At 36.2% G+C, this 14,014-nt stretch overlaps 1 non-coding gene across 1 annotated transcript; it reads right to left on the bottom strand.

Annotated features, from left to right (window-relative positions):
* Nucleotides 1–9,085: 9,085 nt before the first annotated feature.
* On the bottom strand, nucleotides 9,086–9,215 carry LOC112443654 (small nucleolar RNA SNORA42/SNORA80 family). The gene has a single exon (XR_003032062.1). It is a non-coding gene; the product is annotated as a small nucleolar RNA SNORA42/SNORA80 family (small nucleolar RNA).
* Between the last annotated feature and the right edge of the window lie 4,799 nt (nucleotides 9,216–14,014).

The following is a 14,014-nucleotide window of genomic DNA, read 5'->3' as shown; positions in this document are numbered from 1 at the left end:
CCAAAATCACTGCAGATGGTGATTGAAGCCATGAAATTAAAAGACACTTACTCCTTGGAAGGAAAGTTATGACCAACCTAGACAGCATATTAAAAAGCAGAGACATTACTTTGTCAACAAAGGTCCATCTAGTCAAGGCTATGGTTTTTCCAGTGGTTATGTATGGATGTGAGACTTGGACTATAAAGAAAGCTGATCACCAAAGAACTGATGCTTTTGAACTGTGGTGTTGGAGAAGACTCTTGAGAGTCCCTTGGACTGCAAGGAGATCCAACCAGTCCATCCTAAAGGAGATCAGTCCTGGGTGTTCATTGGAAAGACTGAAGCTGAAGCTGAAACTCCAGTACTTTGGCCACCTGATGTGAAGAGTTGACTCATTGGAAAAGACCCTGATGCTGGGAAGGATTGAGGGCAGGAGGAGAAGAGGACGACAAAAGATGAGATGATTGGATGGCATCACCGACTCAATGGACATGGGTATGGTGGACTCTGGGAGTTGGTGCTGGACAGGGAGGCCTGGCGTGCTTCAGTTCATGGGGTTGCAAAGAGTCGGACACGACTGAGCTACTGAATTGAATTGAATTGAATCCCTATCTATCTATCTATCATGGTTGTATGCAATTTTAGTTCCAAAAATCTGTTGTTTAAAGGTTCGCTATCTCTTTAGGCATCCAGTAGTGCATTTTGAACTATTAATCTGTTTGTAATATGTGATGCTTTGCATTTCTAAATTCGATACATCCTGAACTTAAATTCTTATCCTATGGACTCAAGACAAACTTTTTTCCTGACTGTTTATACTAATGGTAGCACCAAATCCCAATCTCTGTGTTACATTTAATTTAACCTCCAGAAACCAAAGGCTCTAAACTTTCTTTTCCACAAACAACAGGCATTTCATCAAATTTTATGCTTCCAGAAAAATTTTATACTGAATCTCTCCCTTTCTTTTGACATAAAAATGCAGACTATTGCATTTCATTTATCCATTCAACAGATGCTATTAAATACCTACTCTTTGCCAACCATTAAGAAAGCAGGAGAGGATAGGAGTGATATTTGTCCTGTCCTCAGCTTGGAGATCTTAGAGTCTAGCTGAGAAGCCCAATATTAAGTAATTACATTGTGATTCACCAACATCCATGCATCCTTAAGCTATTTTATTCCACTTGCCCTGCGAGAGGAGCTAAAATATTACACCCATCCAAGGAATTTTCCTTAAAGCCATTCTGAAGTTCTCATAGCCTCATGGTTTAGACTGTACTTATAATGTAAATATTTTTGACAAATTTAAATTATTTAGCACTATTTAATTGATTGTAAGTTCATCAGGTATATTCAACTCTGTATCCAACTGTAACAGTTCTCAGAACTAATAAGAGAACAGCACACGAATTTAAATGTGTATATAATTGTGAAGGGCCCATGTTTTATCAGAAAGGAAATACTTTCAAATTCCTTTCTGCTCTGTTTTTCTGTTGCTTTCATTATTTTTATTCTTTATTACCAAGAAATTATACAGTTGCCGTGCTGCCTTATAATTATTCAATAACATAGTATGACACATTCTGGCTTGTTTATTACATGTTGCTAGAATAACAGTAAAATTTAGGAAGATTCATGGTAAACAAATGAATCCAGAAATTACTCTAGGGTAATTCTTCCCATTTTCTTTGTGAATGCGCATAATATGTGAGCATACAGAATAAGTTGAACTTGCCTAAAGCATTCTGACACTCTGTTTGTGTGTGTGTGTTTTTGTGTTTCAAACTTATGGGATTTAATAACTTAAATAAAAATAATAAATGCACAGCACATGCTATGTAAGTATATATATTTTAAAGATGAGAACAGAATTTTATTGCTTGATCGTTTTCATATTCATCACACTTTTACATAAATTCAAGCTATCCTTTCAATGCAAATCCTCCCCAATGAATGACAATATGCTACTGCTGAGGACAACATAAAAAATATCTTACATGTTAAGTAAGGTAGCAGAAGTACAGCCTTTTCTTCTGGGGAATTTAATTTTTATCAATTAGTTTTTGAAATTCCTGGGTATTCAAGTTATAAAAAGTTATGCTTTATTACTGCTGCTGCTGCTGCTAAGTCGCTTCAGTCGTGTCCAACTCTGTGTGACCCCATGGACTGCAGCCTACCAGGCTTCTCCGTCCATGGGATTCTCCAGGCAAGAACCCTGGAGTGGGTAGCTTTATTACTAAAATTGCTGTAGTTGTGACGTTCTTTGTAAAAAGGAAGGTGTACTATTGTCAGTAACACTTAGAAAGGTGCTCAGTCTTAATAGTAGCACTATTTATTTCTAGGAATTAAAATAATCCTTAGTGGGCAAAATGGTATATTTGGACAGGTAATATTTTGTGTAAAGTGAGGTAGACTGATAAAGCAGTTGTTCTGTAAGATGTAGCTGGTGATTCCGTTTTATTCTTCATTAACAGCTATTGTCTTGCTTTCTCACATTCAGAGTAAACGTCAGTCACACCAGTTGACCTTATTTTCAGAGGTCTTAAAAATAAACATGTATTTACCACTTAACATAATGACCTGTAGTAAAAAACACTTTTGTTACTGTCATTTCTGGTCCTCTCTTCCACACCTTGCCTTACATGGCTTATTAAACTACCTTGCTTCTAAAGTTTTAATATTCAAACATAGCTTTTGACCAATGTGCTAAATGGCAGTTAAGCAAGTTAGTAAGATTGACCGTATCTTTGATTGTGTGTCCATGTATCAATTAAAAATTAACAAAATCTTGTATTTCAAACAATACTTAGACTCATGTTGTTTTCCTCCCCTATTTTCAGAGTCTGGCCAGCAACTGTGAACTTGAGAGACACAATGACTATAACATGGGTATATGTGTCTTTTCCTAGAGAATTGTCCTAATTCCTGACCACATCAATATAAAATGCTCAAAGGCTGTCTTTCAGTTGAATTTGGCTTGTTTGAATCATTTAATAAGACCATCTTAGCAATAAAAACTTGTGCAATATAGCAGAGGATTTGAATACATGAGCACTTAGGATACACACATATGCTACAAAACAAATGAATACAATTTCAGAGTTTTAAATCATAGAAACTCTGCAGATACCACTTTTACGGTCTCAGACACACCCAGCTATTTGCATACAGACTAGCTTTTCAATTTAATAAAATCAGAAAGGTTTTTTTTTTTTTTAAATCTTATGATATTAGCAGTTTGATGAGTAAAAAAATAAGGAGATGTATAGTCCAAGAAAAAAAAATGCCTATCATTTTGGGGGTAGTAAGTTTTACTTTGAATGCATCATCAGTGACATAGAAACATGCTTTGAATGAAACATCAGTGACATGGATATTATTCACAGAAACCCCGTATCCTCTGCCGTTTGCTCTTATTTCTTACGCATATCTTCATGGGATTCGAATAATTTCCTTGAAAAAATATTTACAAACTCTTTCTGAATTTGGGACCATTCACATATTGAAGTGTTTCTTTATATTAATAAAGGGGCTATGGGATGATTTTCTTGTTTTCAGCTCTGCCCTTGATAACTCAATTTGTCAGCATGGCTGAGAATATTAAATATTTAAAAAATAGGCTACATTAATTTCCCAAGTGGAGAATGTGCACGTGTGTATATGTGCGTAAGTCATTTTGTTAGGGTAAAGATACTTCAATTGCCCCAATCCAAAGAGCTGGTTGCCTTTTAAGAAATTACTTTTTTTAACAAGAAAAAATAATGCCTCTTTTCATAGAAAGAGAAAATGTTTTAACCTTTAGAATGACTGCATGTGTGCTGTCTCTGTATATTAACATTGGAAACACAGTATCTGACTAGAATTTGAGGAAAAAGCAAGAATGTATCATTTTCTGACACAGACACTAAGAGAACTAAGATTAAAGGGACCAGAATGGGCTCATTCTGAGATGACTTCTCAGTGTATTGTCAAAGAAACAAGGATACTAACTACAAAGATTCAATGTAGGTGTAATGCTTTAAAAAAAAAAAAGCATAGAAAATAGAAGTAATTTTTTGGTCTGTAGTTTTGTAAGGAATAATTTCCAGCTTTTAATTGGGGGCTTGATCTTATCAGTGGCATGGGTGGGTGATAAGGTGAGTTTGAGCAAACCCAGCAGACATTACAGGTCAGAGCCCTGACAGTGGCCTGTGTCCTCAGGTCTCCTGAGGTTGGTGAGGTGTGAGAATACCAGGAGCAATCAGGAGCACAGAGCAAGGGGAAATATGTGTTGATCTTAGCTGAGAGAGTCAAGAGTCAAGTTCTGCCACCAAGCTTTGAGCTTAACCAAGAAATACCAGAGACATCATAAGCATAAACTTGTTAATTGCAAGACTAAACAGCAGGGATGGAGGGGAATGGCTACATAACTTGTAGGGACTATGCAAAATAACAGTACAAGGACGTCATGTATATTAAGAATTTCAAGATGGTGACAGAAGAGTATTGAACCAAGAATGGACCCTTTGGGGTACAGGAACCTGTGCAGATAAATGGGGCCTTGGAGAGAAGGGATCAATGTCAAAAGATCTATGTCAAGGTATCCTTTCATCCGTTAAAAAACTGACAACACACTGTAGAAATATTATTTGTATTATTGTTATACTTGTGATTATTTCCTCCTTTAGCTTTATAAACGTTTTAGTGTCTTGTGATAAAGAGATGCATGCCTGTACATTATTCCATGTGACCAGATAGAATTAGTTTGGGCAAACTAATTCACAGGGACAGATTAGTTGAGTGCATGGCACAAAATAGTGATTTCATGATATATATATATTTTTTAAGATGAAATAGTCATTTTATAATCTTAGACTAGCCTAATTTAATCTATAGGCCAAAAGGGTGTTTTATTATTCAAATTCAAGAAGACTACCTGGTACATTGACTGTTACATTTAGGTTATATTACTAACATATACCTGACTTTCAGTGACTCAATCCAATTAAGTTTAAACTGAATAATTCTTATTATGTGTGTGACTGTAAGTGAATAAAACTATTTGATTTGAAAAATAATGGATGTTTCCCCATTTGTAAGTTAAAGGTCTCTATAGGCCCTTTGTTACTAACATGATATGACGTGTGTGTGTGTGTGCGTGTACATACGTGTGCATGTGTGCCTATGTTTTAAAGAATTTCACTAAGGATGAAAAGAAAGATCAAGCAGTAGACCTGAACCTCTTACAGTTACTATTTGTTAACCAAATGAAAGAGAAAAAGCCAATGATCATTGAGGAACAGAAAAAGTCTAATTTATTCTTTTTTAATTCTAAGGTGATTAAACCATGTTTGGTAGCTAGATATGTCTACATTTCCAAAATGAATAAAGGTCTTCTCTGGGGTTAATTACAAAGAAATGAAAGTGGTATCTGTTCCAGATCACATCACAGTTGTCATTTCTCCAACAATAATACATTCCAAATTAGAGGGGACAAAACACTGCAGAATCATTGTAGAGGCCAGAACCTTTCCAGATTCCACTTTCTGTGCCTAAGAAACCTTGAATTGTTGTTGTTCAATCACAAGTCATTTCTGACTCTTTGTGACCCCATGAACCTCAGCACACCAGGCTTCCCTGTCCTTCACCATCTTCCTGAGATTGCCCGAACTAAAGTCCATTGAGTCGGTGATGCCATCCAACCATCTCATCCTCTCTTGCCTCTTCTCCTCTTGCCCTCATTCTTTTCCAGCCTTAGGGTCTTTTCCAGTGAGTAGGCTCCTCACATCCAGTGGTCAAGGCTTGAATGTTTAAAGCTACACATCCCAACCCTAGCTATATATGACATTTCCATGGGATGTTTTCGCAGTGACAGATGTGCAGATCTCACCTCAAGAGATTTTTGAATAACTCGTATCGATTTGGACACACATGCTGAAGTTATTGTTTAGATTCCTCAAATACCAGGTCTAGATATGTTTAATCTGTACTGTCCTTTGAGATAGAGAGGCAAAGAAGAAATTGTGTTTTGAAAAGGACAGGTCAAGGAGATCCAAATTCCTAAACTGGCATCCCTTCCCTGCATCTGAGCTTCCCAGATGGTGCTAGTGGTAAAGAACCTGTCTGCCAATGCAGGAGACACTGGAGATGCAGGAAAATCCCCTGGAGGATGGCATGGCATCCTCCACTTTGATATATCCTCCAGTGGGCATGGCAACCCACTTTGATATATTAAGTCAGGGAACTTTAAGAAAAGGCAATCAGAGCCTGTTGGATTGTCTTTCTCTGGCAGTGATGAAATTCTAGAAAGGCTGGCTAATGGGTGCTGGAGGAAAAGTCACCAAGTGTATACTTATGGGTGTCTTGGTGAAGGTACCTCCAGTGAACCTCTGAACATCACTGAGAGAGTTGTCTGAAAGTCTCTGGACCTGTTTTTAAGACAGATAATGATAAGTCCAACTTTATACAGTGACTCACTCTGAATTAATATATATTTGTAAAATTAATAAAAGGACAAAGCAGACAGCTTCTGCCCTCTGTGTATATTACTGATCCTTATGAGGAGAAAAGTTAGAAAAATTGGATCTTATAATCACAAGATCCACAGAATAACACAATTTTGTCAGCAAAGTCTAAAACCACTACAGTGAACAGCCACATATGACTAAGAACAACAAAGATTTTATTACCACATGATCATGGTTAATTTAAATTTCAACCCTCTTGCTAAGACCTGTGGAAATTTTGGCGAGTCATTTTGATTTTTCTGAGGCTCAATTCCCTTATCTGTAAAATGGGAATATAAAAATCCCCTAACATGAGGTGTTATTTAGAGGCTTCATTAAGTTTAATAATAGTGTTTAGTATGTAGTAAGTATTCATATATGTCAGTGATAATAATTTCTTTCATGTATTGTAACTCTGATAGCCTAAAAAAGATGGAGAACATTACCAGTAATTTAGCACTTACTATGCTAAATAGCTTATAATTTAGAGCCATTGGGACAAACGTGCTCTTAGGAGCGGTGAACACAATGACTTACCACCAGGCGCATTTCCATCTGTTGCTGTTGATTAAACATGCCTTTAGAATTAAAGTTGTCACAGGCTAATTAGAAAGCTGGCGATGGCTAATTCATGTGCCTTGGAAATATACTCCCAGAGTAGCAGGTAAACAGTGTTGGCAATTATAGCTTCTCATTAATTCTGTAGAAAAGGATAATATTACTTTGAATTACATGGTGAGTAGTCTCCTTTTCCAGAAAAAAATAAAAATAAAAATTGTGTAGGGATTGGAAAACTTCCAATGTGTTACCAGATGTGAAGTTTAAGTATCAAGGAGAATCTTAGAATTTGTAGCAGGGTGGTTTTCCTTGGCAAGCCTGACCCATGCTGAGGGTGGCTGAATAACCCAAATGCTGCTTGGAGAACAGAAAAGCCCAGTTAGTTCCAAGTTCTAAACAAATGATTCCCCAGAGGGTCAGATAAATGGAGAAGTCTTTTGCATCTCCACGTTCACTGTGCCATCCTGAATATCCCTGGGCTAGTGCTGAGAGCCAACACCAATTACAAAATTTCCAGGACTTCACAGGATATTCAGACCAGCTGTTCAGTGTGTGTCTCATTGTCTGAGTGATTAATACACTAGATGGAACTAGAAGAGACAAGATCATGGAAAATTCTTTCCTTACTTATTTCTTGTTAGGTGTGCTTCTCATGGTTATTTTACCTCGGGGAGCACTCTTATTTCTTTGACCAACAGGCCACTTATAATAAATATTACATGTTTCCTCCCATGTTTACAACAGCAAATGTTATAATCTTCAAAGCTTACAGATGCTTTTTAAGTTCCCCTTTTAGATATGATTCATTATTGAATAAAGAAAATACCCCTTGATTCTCTAGAGGACATTTATTTACCCTGAACATAAATACATGAATTAATAAACTCAACAGCAAGACCTAAATGTTAAAAATGAATTAAAATAAATCTACTCATTGCTTCTTTTATTTTTACAAATAATTTGTAGCGAAATTATGCCTGTATTTAATGTAGCCATTAGTGCACTTGTTTTTTAAATCAATGCATCATTGACTAAAAGAAGAATGAACAGTAGCATTTACTGAGTACTTCCTATCATCCAATCTCTTATGTTATTCAATTTAATATTCATCTTCAAGGTGGGTATTTAAATTTCTATTTTAAAGAAAAGGAAAGGTAAAGAAGCTGATTTGCCCACGGTTGAAAAACAAGGTTAACTCCAAAGTGAGAAAAAGTTTCCTGTACATCTTGTTACCTCTGATCTCTATCATTTAAATATGTCAACAAACAATAAAATAGAATGAGGTAGAACTGTGAGGTTTGGTGTGATATAAGCTAAGCAGTGGATTCCAACCTTGGTTGATTAACAAACTCAAAATTAAAAAAAAAAGTTTTCTTTTAGTTGATTTTGTAAGTATCAAACTTTTTATTAGGGATTCTTATATTTTTCTTGGTCTAGACAGCATAGGATGTTTTAGGGTTAAAAACAGTAAGATCATTTAAAAAGAGTATGGTAAAGAATTAAAGAGTGTTAAAATTAAAGACTCATTCAAGTAAAAAATTGATCTGAACTTAATACTTTCTCCATAAAATTAGAACAGTAATACTTGGATTTCCAATGTAATCTAATAAGTGACCAGTTCATCGTTGTTGTTCAGTCACCCTGTCATGTTTGACTCTTTGCAACCTCATGGCCTGCAGCACGCCAGGCCTCCCTGTCCTTCAGGCCCAGTTCACTATGATTTATATAAACCTTCAAATTTGGCCTTAGAGGAAATAGCCCATAAAATTAAGTTTCTAATATACTGGTACTGGCTATATCCTCTCCTAAATTGCTTGTTAAAATCTTCTCACAATCTGCATCTTGTTGAAATTACATCTTCTATGGCTTTAAATTTTAATATTAATTTTTGTTTAAAATAATTTTGCCTTGCTTATTGTCACTGAAGTTTGATAAGGATACCCGGGCTCTCACCTTGATGGCAACTCAGTCTTTAGACTCAACCTCAAGCAACTCAGTGTAAACATGTGATCAGTCTGGCCTGGTTTATACTTTTTTATTTTCTTTTTCTTTTTCTCCTCTGTCAAAGCACTCTAGTGTATGCAGCCTATGGGCAGAGGCCAGGCAATGGTTCAGGGCCAGTTTGCTCTGGCATGGGACACTATGAGAGGCCCTGGGGGCAGGCCTGCCATAAATCTAAACCAATGCATTGACCTGGCTTCTTTAACCCTGTATTTCATTATCGTTCCCTAGAGGGGCCATTTTCATTACTGATTTTACTTATGATGCATGGACCAAGCAGATTAAATCAGATCCCGTAAAAGAACTTTGGAAAAATAGCAAGTGAAATATAATGCTAAATGGAGGCTACAATCCATGTGGTCACAAAGAATCAGACACAATTGAGCATGCATGCAACGCACATATAGCATTGTATTAAAAGCATTTTGGTTGACTACTTAGTAAAAATTAGTATCTCCAGACTACAGGAAACTATACAGGATAAATTACTTGTTTTCTTCTCCAAATATATTACTTGGGGAAATGCAGGATGAAACCAGAATTTAAGGATTAAAAGATATTTTTTAAATATGTTGAAAACATCAGGCAAATGAGAGGTGTTAGATATAAAATAGATATTGTTATTGTTGTTTTACCCTTAAATATTGAATGTATATAAAGCTTTATTTATATACTATAGATGCTTCTTTTAAAACTTAACATGATTAAAAACATGAGTAGGATTCTATCTTGATCAGGTTTGGCTAATGAAATCATATGAGAGGATATACGGAAAAAAGCTAATATTAATAGTATTCAAGAATAGTGTGATTTAGGTAGAATATTGGGCTGTATTATCCCATATACTCCACTTTCAAAAAGCTTTTAATGATTAACTCTCTTCATGGTCTGTCTGGAAAGAAAACACACACATAATTAACCTTATCAATTCTCCAGTGCAGGATTCACATCTGCTGTATCTTTTGATTTGAATAGATAGATATATTTGGTCAATTAAATTATCTAGTCAATTAAATCAGACATTTTCTTGGCAAGAGTTTTAGAATCATATAACCCAGGTATTGAAGGACCTTTGGAGATCATAACTAAATTCTCTTAATTCAATTTTTTTCTCATTTACCATCCACAGTCTCTCAGACTGGTATAGACTGCAAATGCATTCTAGAGTTGGGCTAATTCATTACCAAAGATCAGACTGTATGCCATCTCTTCACTGTGGCATCATCTGAGACATCTGTACTGTGTGGTGCAGATCTGGCAAGGTGATTAGCCTGCCAGGGTGAGGTTTGACCTCACTTAGAAAGCAATAATTTTATTTCAGCATGTTCACTGATAGATATAGTAACTTGATGAAAGTGAACGTGAAAGTCACTCAGTCATGTCCAACTCTTTGCGACCCCATGGACTATTCAGTCCATGGAGTTCTCTAGGCCAGAATACTGGAGTCAGTAGCCTTTCCCTTCTCCAGGGAATTTCCCAACCCAGGGATCAAACCCAGGTCTCCCACATTGCAGGCAGATTCTTTACCAGCTGAGCCACAAGGGAAGCTGAAGAATACTGGCGTGGGTAGACTATCCCTTCTCCAGAAGATCTCCCAGACCCAGGAATCGAACTGGGGCCTCTTGCATTGTAGGCGGATTCTTTACCAACTGAGCTATTAGAGAAGGTAACTTGATGAAACCCTTTTAATTTCATAATATGGCTTCTACTTTGGGAAATCATAGAATGCTTCAGATTCATGTGTGCAATTGGAAATACACGGTATAATGAAATCAGGTAAGACTGATGATATCAGATAGGATAAATATTGGTCGAATCTCCCTTTGCTCTGTTTTGAATAGAAAAAAAAAAACAAATTACAAGCTTTCCTTCAAAAAATTTTTTACTATTTTTCACTGTCTTTATACATGTTCTAAGGATACAAAAGTTCTAAATTATCTGTATAAAATAGTTTCTGTATTTCATGTTTTCCTGTCACTCCCATTAACATTAACAGACAAGGAGATCCAGGTGTCCAAAATCAAAATAAAGTAAAAAACAAAATAACTATAGCAACAGAAATTTTTTTTCAATATTTAAAGCCATAGATAAGGTCCATTCACCAGTAGCAGTGCTTAGGTCAGTCAGTCAATTCAATTGCTCAGTCGTGTCTGACTCTGAGACCCCATGGTTGCTAGGCTTCCCTGTCTGTCACCAACTCCCGGAGCTTGCTCAAGCTCATGTCCATTGAGTCAGTGATGCCATCCAACCATCTCATCCTCTATCATCCCCTTCTCCTCCTGCCTTCGATCTTTCCCAGCATCAGGTTATTTTCCAATGAGTCACTTTTTTGCATCAGGTGGCCAAAGTATTGGAATGCTTCGGTAGCAAGCCAGTAAATCAGTTTACCCACCGAAAAAGATAATAAAAAGATATTTTAAAAGAAACATCAGAAAAAACCGGCATTTTTTTTACATAAGAATATAGAAAAGAGGCTAAAATGTTATGATATGCAAATGCTGGTTTTACCCTTTCTTCTCAGGCCATCATTTTTCTAAAACTATTTCAATGTTTCACTGCAGTGTATTGCACCTTATGTTAATCAATTGTTTCAAGTACAAAGCTAAGAGTGGAATAAAATTGAAAATCAACATGAGGGTTGTTCTTGGGTTGATCTGTAGTGGGTGTGTGTGTATATGTGTGTAGGTGTATATCTGCATAAATATATTTTTAATGATAATATTAAATACAATTCATTTTATAAAAAGATTAATGTAAAAATAGATTATAAAAATGGAATTTTATAATTTGCAAGACTATACATACTCAAATTCCTTTTTGAAACAAATGAATGAACCTTTGGTTTTAGCTAAAGAAGTTTGAAAAACAGAGTGAACTGATATCTAATTATTTTAAAATAAGGAATTTCAATTTAGATGGTGAGGTACACAGAAGGCTCCCTGTACTGGCCAAATTAAAGTTTGGATTTTTCACTAGTTGCTTACTATTTTTCAATTATTTTCAATAATTGATAATTTCAATTAATTTCAATATTTTCAATATTTTTCAATTATTTTCACTTTCTATTCAATAAGTGGTATACAAAAACTCAGCAAGATGTAGTGCAGGCTTTGGGAATGAGTGTTTGAAGGCAATACATATTTGGAGAATCATGGTAACCCAAGTGGTTGTAGGAGCCCTTGAGATTTCAACTGCTCATGTGACTCTCCTGACCTGGGAGGAAACAAATGAAAGGTATCAGGTGTGTGTGTGTGTTGTCACTCACTTGTGTCTGACTCTGTGACCCTATGGATTGTGACCTGCCAGGTTCCTTTGTCCATGGAATTTTCCGGGCAAAAATAGTCTTCTCTCAACAACACACTCTGTGTTCAAGGAGTGGATTGTGATATCTTAGAAAACTAACTTTCACTAGCAGTCTTGTGTCTGTTGCCTTGTAATGTTTGCTTCAGAGTTGAGTAAGCAGAAGTATTACTCTAAAAGACAAAATATTCACTCACAGACTCCTTATTAGAACTCATAATAACCACTTAAAGACTTCGGTTAATCATGTTGACAGGAGGACCAAATAGAAGCTAGACTTATGTGAGACTTTCACAGCTCTCTTTAGAGATAAAAGGAAATTACTCACATTTTAGGGCTCATCAAACTCCACAAATGGAGTTATTTGCCCTTCAGCTCCTCAGCTGAATGTGAAAATATTTTCACCTCATATCATTTGATGCTAACTCCCTTCACATTTCTTTATACTAGAATAATGCCTTCTGTAGGTTGTTTTACTTTTTCTACAACTGGAGAAGATACTACTACTATATATTGATACCATAATTTCATTGGCTTTCTAAAGGGGGTGTGTGTGTGTGTGTGTGTGTGTAAAAGAGAGAGAGAGAGAGACATATTTAGGCTTAAAATATCTATAGATAATAGCACTTTAAAAAGAACATCAATTATATTTGTAATCTGAGAAACTATATCTTGGATCAAATATCTCTCAATAAATTGTGTAATTATAATCCATGGACACATAATTTAAATATTGTTTGCATTAGATTGGAGAGACTGTGATAATTATTTAAGACTTAAAATGATTAAAAATCTTAATGTTCTTCAAAGCCAAAGAAGTAGAAAAAATAAGTTGTATGCACCAGGTTCTCTACCACTGAGTTACTTGGGAAAGCCTCATGTATGTGTATATACAAACATATATGAAAGAGGGAGATTAGGAGAAATTGACTCACACATTTATGAAGATTGAGAAGTCTTGCAACTTATTATCTATAAGCTACAGACCCCCAGGAAAACAGATAGTATAATTTAGTACAAACCCTAGGGCAAGAGAAAATAAGATGAGATGTTTCAGCTCAAGGGAAAAAAAAAATCAAATTCTTCCTACACCTTTTGTTCTAGTAAGGTGCTAGTGGACTGAATGATGGTCATCTATGTTGAGGAAGGCAATCTACTGAGTTCATTGATTCAAATGTAATCTTATGTGGAAACATCTTCATAGACACACCTAGAAATAACATTTAATCTGGGTACCTTGTGGCCAGTCAAGCTGACATATACAATTAATAATTATAAGTCCACCCCTTGTCAACTTGCCACCCATATGCATCTCCTTGCATGCATGTGTGCTAATTTGCTTCAGTACTATCTGCCTTTTTGTCACCCCATGGACTGTAGTCCTCCAGTCTCCTCTGTCTGTGGGATTCTCCAAGCAAGAATACCGGAGTGTGTTGCCATGCCTTCCTCCAGGGGATCTTCCCGCCCCAGGGATCAAATCCACGTCTTTTATGTCTCTTGCATTGGCAGGTGGATTCTTTACCACTAACACCACCTGCTGCTACTGCTAAGTCACTTCAGCCGTGTCCGACTCTGTGTGACCCCATAGACGGCAGCCCACCAGGCTCCCCCGTCCGTGGGATTCTCCAGGCAAGAACACTGGAGTGGGTTGCCATTTCCTTCTCCAATGCATTAAAGTGAAAAGT

The sequence above is a fragment of the Bos taurus genome, chromosome 2, assembly GCF_002263795.3.
Source record: "Bos taurus isolate L1 Dominette 01449 registration number 42190680 breed Hereford chromosome 2, ARS-UCD2.0, whole genome shotgun sequence".
NCBI lineage: Eukaryota > Metazoa > Chordata > Mammalia > Artiodactyla > Bovidae > Bos > Bos taurus.
The sequence above is the reverse complement of the archived record's forward strand: the minus strand, read 5'-3'. Positions and strand labels throughout refer to the sequence as shown.